The sequence below is a fragment of the Vombatus ursinus genome, unplaced genomic scaffold, assembly GCF_900497805.2.
Source record: "Vombatus ursinus unplaced genomic scaffold, bare-nosed wombat genome assembly UNPS02014841.1, whole genome shotgun sequence".
In the NCBI taxonomy this organism is placed as follows: Eukaryota; Metazoa; Chordata; class Mammalia; order Diprotodontia; family Vombatidae; genus Vombatus; species Vombatus ursinus.
Window position 1 is genome coordinate 6,878,202 of NW_020954619.1, and position 7,912 is coordinate 6,886,113.

General features: G+C 37.7%; 1 pseudogene; it reads right to left on the reverse strand.

The window, feature by feature from the left end:
• Positions 1-1,022: 1,022 nt before the first annotated feature.
• LOC114026671 lies at positions 1,023-1,800 on the reverse strand (annotated as a pseudogene).
• Between the last annotated feature and the right edge of the window lie 6,112 nt (positions 1,801-7,912).

Genomic DNA, 7,912 nt, shown 5'->3' on the forward strand with positions numbered 1-7,912 from the left:
CACCCTTTCGAATACTGGCTATACCTTCACTCATTCCCCTTGGCTCAATGGTCAAGGTGGGGGGGATTGGAATGCTCCTTGCTCCCCATTGCCACTTCCAGGTTCTCCCCGTGGTTCACAGAGTTCAATAGTCTCTCTTTCTCTGAGGTTCATGCAATCCATATGTACCGCACAAATCAAAATCATGGTAGCTATTGTCTGTAGACCTCTAGGTCGCTCCCATTTCTTCCTTATGGAGTTCTTTTTCTGGCTCACAATTTTTCTCTTCTCCTCAAATCCTACCTTCATATCAGGGGACTTCAATATACATACTGACTACCTCACAAACATCCTAACCACTGAGTTCCTCAACCTACTCATTTCCCACCATCTACTTCTCCACCCCACTTCAATCATGTATAAAGATGGTCATATCTTTGATCTTGCCATCCACAAATACACCACCTCCATGTTCAAGAATTCTGAGATCCAGGGGCAGCTACGTGGCACAATGGGTAGAGCTCCAGCTGTTGGAGTCAGGAGGACCTGAGTTCAAATCCGGCCTCAGACACTTTACACTTACTTAGCTGTGTGACCTTGGGCAAGTCACTTAACCCCAATTGTTCACCAAAAAAGCAAAAAAAAAAAAAAAGAATTCTGAGATCTCTTTATTTTCTTTTTTTTTTAAGTTTTATTGATATCTTTTGTTTTTGCATCAGCTATCTTAGGGTATGTCCTCTCCCCATTCTGCAACCAATGAGTCTTCCCATGTAACAAAGAAAAGCAGTTAAGCAAAACTAACCAATACAGCTATATCTTCTAACAGTTTATGCAACATTCATACCCAAAGTATCCTAACCCAAGGAAAGAAGAGAAAGGCTTGTTCAATTTCACTTTATAAGACTGGATTGTTTAGGCTATCTATTTCTTGTTTTATTTGTGTATTATATATTTTCGTAGGGTAATCACTTTTTTTTGGTTTAAAATTGTATTGTTAACATCTCAATTTGATTGAAACCCTATAAATTTTTATCTGTAATCATTTAGCCACTGCTCTGTTTAGCTGCCAGTCTCCTGTCTCTTTCTTTAGTAATTGTAAGGCAGATACCCTTTCCTCGGGAAAGAGATCTAAGGCTTATTACCTTTGCCAATAACAAAAATGTTTGAGAGCCTACTGGCAAAACTGTTACCATTGGCATCTTCTACGTGTACAACATCAAAAGAGCCAAGATGTTTCTCCCTGTTTGTGATCATATCAATTTGACCTAAGTTAGCTCTATCAGTCACTATACACAGGTCACCAGTATCAATGAAATTGATGAAATTAGTGATCTTGCCAACTGCTAAATTAATCAGAATGGGGTCCTTCACTTTGATGAGAGGATCTGGGTAATGGATAGTACGGGCATCATGGGGTATGCCTTTTGTACCCACAAAGATTTTTCTCACTTTGCACAGTTTATACTTAGCCTCCTTAACTGTGACACAATGAACAGGAAAGCGTCCCTTTGTGTCATAAACCAGATGGAAATGTTCACCTGTCTTCTCAATGCTAATGGCATCCATAAAGTCAGAAGGATATATATCAGTGTGGACCTTGCCATCAATCTTGATGAATAGCTACATGCAGATTTTCTTTACTTCATTTCCAGTCAAGGCCTACTTGAGTCTGTTTCTTAGGAAGATGGTGAATGGAAGACATTCTCTCAACTTGTAGAGACCTGTGGATGGTCTTGGAGCAAAAATTCCTGTAAACTTATTCCACATTCAATGCCTTGGATCTGCTACATGTTTCCGATGCTTCTTGGAACCATGAGCCATGAATACACTGTACCCAAGATGAAGTGGGAAATTTACTTGGCTGAAGGGTAAGAGGCTCTATCTACTTATAAATTATATGTGTTTGGCCAACTCACTTTTCCCCTCTCAGCCTCAGTATCTTTACTAGCAGCATGACAAATTGGACCCAGGGCTGGGCAGAAAGAGATCCCATTTATTTCTTTTTATTATAGCTCTTCTTTTGTCCTTACCTTGCCCTTGATCCAAGATTTTTTTTTTACTATTTTTTTCTTTTTAATCCTAATTTCACATTATACCCTCCAGCATTTGAGGGTTTTTTGCTTATAACTATTCACTTACCTGTCCTGCCCTCTTACTTACATCTTCTCTGCTCCTCCCTTATCCCACTGCCCTCCTATTTCCCTTTTAAGTTCAATGCATTTTCATGCCAAAATATCAGTGTGCATATATATAATTATGTTTCATCTTCCCTTATCTGATTCAGATGAAAATGAGGTTCATGGGATGCCCATTCTCCCCTTCCTTCTTAACTGTATTCCTTTTATCTTAAATTCCTCTATTTATGCAATAGTGATTTCCTTCGCCTTCTTCTTCATCAGTATAGTTTCCTGTTCTTTTCATTTTTTCTTCTTCTATGACCATTAAAACAGAACAAAACCATCATAGACCCTCTGCCATTTAAATTTTTTAAATATATTAGGGTTCTGGGAAGATTTTTAAAAATTTCTCTATTAACATGTAAATGATTCATTGCATATATCCTGATATTTTGAAGAAAATAATCATAGATGATGGATACACAGATCAACAAAATTTTTAACGTGGGGGAACTGAGTTTATTTTGGGAAAGGATGTCTTCCAAAACTTACATTTCTAAGAAGGAAAAAACTCAACCAGTACTTAAAGTGTCTAAGGACTGCCTAACACTTTTATTAGGAGGCAGTGCAGAAGCAGATCTTAAAATTAATCCAATGTTTGTTTATCAGTCTCAAAATCCTTGTCTTCCTAGAGGCTGCAACCATCAATTGATTCCAGTTCTTTGGTAGTCAAATAAGAAATCATGGATGATTGAATTTACTTTCAAAGACTAGTTTTCAAGTTATTTTAACCTAGCTGTTGAAAAATATTATAAGGACAACAGAATGTATTTGAAGTATTAATGATTTTAGATACTGTAATACCCCAAGTGATCCTACTATACTTAGTTTATTGTGTGAGAATGTGAATATATAAATTTGCCAAGATGTGGATAAAGCTCTTGGCACAAGCATACAAATAAAGATTTAAAGAAAGAAAAGACAGTTACACGGCTAAGTATTTTAAATGACAATAATGATATTTTTGTCATGGAGTCAGTGTGGCGCTATCTTTAGGTGCAATATTCAGTCACTTGAAAATTTTTTATTTCTTTATTTTATTATTTTATAATATGTTTGAATAAAAATACTGTTTCTTACCCTTTGCTATTATATTACATTAATAAGTAGATAAAAAACTATTTTAAAAAACTTGTATATTTTCATTGGACTGGAATCAATTGCCATATTTTACATATAATTATAACTTTGAATATTGCAAATTTGAATAATACAACCACTTCATAGAATTAACAATCTCCACTCATTGGGACTTGGCTGTATGTACTTAGTTTTGCTTTATAGGTTTTCCTTGGTTGCCAACCTTTATCTTTTGACTTTTAGAATTTTGTATTCCAAGCTCTCCCCTCAACATGGCAGCTGCTAAGTCTTGTGTGATCCAGTTTGCTCCTTGGTAATTGAACTCATTTTCAGTGGCTTATATCATCTTTTTTCTTTGGTTTGGAAGCTCTAAGTTTTGACTATAATCTTCCTAAAAGTTTTCATTTTGGAATTTCTTCCATAAGGTGATAGGTATGGCCGGGGAGTAAGGAGGACCTGAGGTCAATAGCTGTGTGACCCAGGGCAAGTCACTTAACCCCATTGCATAACCAAAAACAAACAAACAAACAAACAAATAAACAAATAACATAAGGTGATGGGCCCATTGATTCTAAGAGTTCTGTCCATAATTTCTCGAAATATGTTTTGCATGATTGCACATGTATGACCTATATCAAATTGCTTGCCATCACAGGGAGAGGAGAGGGGAGAAAAGGAAGAAAAGAATTTGTAACTCAAAATATTTTTTAAAAATGTTTAAAATTGTCTCTATATGCAATTGGGAAGAAATAAAATGTTAATTTTTTAAAAAAGAAATATCTTTTCCAGACTTTTTTCCTTGATCATAGTTTTCAGATAATCTAATATTTTTCATATTCTCCTTGATTTGTTTTTTCAAGTCAGTTGTTTTTGATATTATATTTCTGACATTTTCTTTATTAAAAAATTTTTAGTTCTGTTTTAACACTTCTTGTTCTCTTATTGGGTTGTTTTTTTCTCTCTGACCCATTCTAATTTTCAAGACATTCAGTTCTTGAGTACAATTTTCTACTGCCTGTTCTACGGTGTCAATTTTCCTTGCAATCCTTTCCTCCCTAGTTTTCCAATTCTTTATCTCTTATTTCACATTTTTTTCTTTGAAGTTTTACCTGGACTAGAGGATGCTATTCTAATTGAGGATCTACCCTCTTAGTGTCTCTCACACCAAGGTATTTCCTCATGGTATTTGGAATTTTCCATGATTTGTTCATCTCACCATCTAGTTCATTTTGCCCAGCTGATATGAAAAATGATCTATGGCAAAAGGTGCAATTCTAGTTAATAAACCCCCGAGTTTAGCTACTTAGTCTAGAGTCTAGAATGGTAGGACTCCTCCTCTGACCAGGCATTGAATCTATTAATTTCTCTCTCTCTCTCTCTCTTTCTCTCACTCTCTGATTCTCTCTGTTTCTGCCTCTTGCTCTTTTTCCCCACTGAGTCAACTAAACTAGGGACTTTATGTTTTTTCTATCTTCTTTTCTCTGAGATACTAACTTTACTGTCCTGAGGTCTAAGTCATAATGTTTCTGCTTTTACCATCTCTATTCCCTAGAAGCAGCCTTATTCCACTAATGGACAATGACAGCAGAGGAAGAGTTTGACAGAAATGGTCCCCAGGGATAGCAAAGGTCTCATTTCCACCCCCAAAGACCACAGAAAGAAAGGCATCTTAGAGAGGAGGTATGCAAAGGTACAGAGAGAAAACTAAAGATACCAGGAGGTCAAGGATAAGTGATAGGTGACAAGACATGATCCCTTATCTGATCAGACTCCCAAGCTCAAGACTAAAAATCACTAGAAAAGCCAGTGGGTCTGCTTTTCATTCTCCCTGGGGGTATTGCTTGAGGTTATGAGGTGCCTGCCTTGCTCAGGCTCAGAGAATAATTGCACTTTCTGGACCATGAAGTAATGGAGCTAGGTCCCAGAGGGACTTTGCAGAAGTGAGAGTTCTTTCCAAAATTCTGTGTCAGTCATTTCAGTTGTATCTGACTCTTTCTGATCCCATTTGGAGTTTTCTTGGCAAAGATACTATAATGGTTTGTCACTTCCTTCTCCAGCTCATTTTACAGATGAGGAAACTGAGGAAAACAGGGTGAAGTGACTTGTGCAGGGTCACACAGCTAATAAGTGTCTAAGGCTGGATCTAAACTCAGGTCTTCCTGACTCCAGGCTCGGTTCTCTATCCACTGTGCCACCTTTCCAAAATTAGAAGTCAATACTGAAGGCCCCCAGCTTCAAATCTAGAGTCCTTTCCTGTACTCTTAAGCTGGTTATGTTCCATTCAGCAGCCATAGGCAAGAGCTGGCTCCCAAGCAAAGGATTTCAGGTAGCTCCTTGGACCTGGACTATGCCCTCCTAGAGTCTGTAAAACTCTCAGAAACAAACCTTTGTTCTTCCCGGCCAAAAGTGGGCTTATCTTCAAGGCTCAACTTCTTCCAGGATTTAAGATAGCATAGAGCAAACAGTGGTTAGAGTAGCCAACTTTCCAGTTTGCTTTTGAGCTGAGCAAAGAAATGATTGGGAGCACAAACCCAGGACCCGGTTAAGTCCTGCTGTAGAACCCAATCTCAGGCCAAGGTACAGGGGCAGGGGAGAGGAGAGGAATCTTCTTCTTCATGGAGAGGAATCTTCTTCATGGAGAGGAATCCCAATAGTTCAGCAGCAGCAGCTATAAGCTCTAAAATGCAAAACTCCAGAGAATAGTAGGGAGGGATCAAAAGGGTTTCTTAAATGAGCAATGCAAAGAAATAGAATAAAGTAATAGAATGGGAAAGACAAGATATCTCTTCAAGAAAATTGGAGATATCAAGGTAAAGTTTCATGGAAAAACAGGCATGATGAAAGACAACAATGGTAGATACTTAACAGAAATAGAAGAGATTAAGAAGAGACATAGAAGAATTATGCAAAAAAGATCTTGATATCACTGATAACCATGTGGTAGGGTTACTGACCTAGAGCCATACATCCTGGAGAGTGAAGTCAATTGGGCCTTAAGAAACAATGCTGATAGTAAGGCTAGTGGAAAAGACCAAATTCCAGTTGAACTATTTAAAATTCTAAAAGATGATGCTGTTATAGTGCTGCACTCAATATGCCATCAAATTTGGAAAACTCAACAGTGGCTACTAGATTAGAAAAAATCAGTTTATGTTCCATTCTCAAGGAGGGGCAATGCCAACGAATGTTTGAAATATTGAATAATTGCTCTCATTTTACACACCAGCAAGGTTATACTTAAGATTCTGCAAGCTAGTTTTCAGTATTACGTAAACTGAGAATTACCAGAAGAGCAGACTGGTTTTCAGAGAGGCAGAGGAACTAGAGACCAAATTGCCAACATTTGCAGAATTATCGAGAAAGTAAGGGAGTTCCAGAAAAACATCTGCTTCTACTACATTGACTACGCTAAAGCTTTTGACAATGTGGATAACAACAAATTGTGGCACATTCTCAAAGAGGTAGAAGTACTAGATTATTTTATTTGTATCCTGAGGAACCTGTTTGTGGGTCAAGAAGCAACAGTTAGAACCAAACATGGAACAACTGATTGGTTCAGGATTGAGAAAGGAGTACAACAAGGCTGTATGTTGTCACCTTATTTATTTAATTTATGTGCAGAGTACATTATGCAAAATGCCAGGCTGGATGAATCAAAAGTTGGAATTAAGGTTTCTGGGAGAAACAACAACCATCTCAGATACGCAGACAACGCCACTCTGGTGGCAGAAAGTGAAGAATTAAGAAATCTCTTGATGAGGGTAAAATAGGAAAAAGTGTAAGAGCTGGCCTGAAACTTAACATTAAAAGAACTAAGATCATGGTGTCTGGTCCCATCACTTTCTGGCAAATAGAGGGAGAAGAAAAAAAACTGTCAGATTTTATGTTCTTGGGTTCAAAGATCACTGCATAGAGTGGCTGCAGCCATGCAATTAGAAGACACTTGCTCCTTGGAAAGAAAGTTATGACAAATCTGGACAGTATACTAAAAAGCAGAGACATCATCTTGCCAAAAATAGTCCATATAGTCAAAGCTATTTTTCCAGTAGCAAGGTAAGGCTATGAAAGCGGAGCTGTAAGAAAGGCTGAGCACTGTAAAATCAATGCATTAGAAATGTGGTAGTGGAGAAGACTTATGAGAGTCCCTCAGTCAGCAAGGAGATCAAATCAGTCAATACTTAAAGAAATTAATTCAGACTCCTTATTGAAAGGACAAATACTGAAGCTGAAGTTTAAGTACTTTTGCCACATAATGAGAAGACAGGACTTATTGGAAAAGATTCTGATAGGTCAGCTAGGTGGTGTAATGGATACAGCATCGGCCTTGGAGTCAGGAGGACCTGAGTTCAAATCTGGCCTCAGACAGTTACTAGCTGTGTGACCCTGGGCAAGTTGCTTAACCCTGATTACCTCAAAAGAAAAAAAAGAAAAAAGAAAAAAGAAAAGACTGATTTTGGGAAAAATTGAAGGCAAAAGGAGAAGGGGACAGTAGAGGACGAAATGAATAGATAGTGTCCTGGAAGCAACAAATGTGAGCTTGAGCAGACTTCAAGAGATAGTGAAGGACAGAAGGGCCTGGCATGCTATGCAAAGTTCATGGGTTAACAAAGAGTCAGACATGACTGAACAATCAAACACTGTGACACTGACTTAAACTGTGATGCTTAAATGGAGGG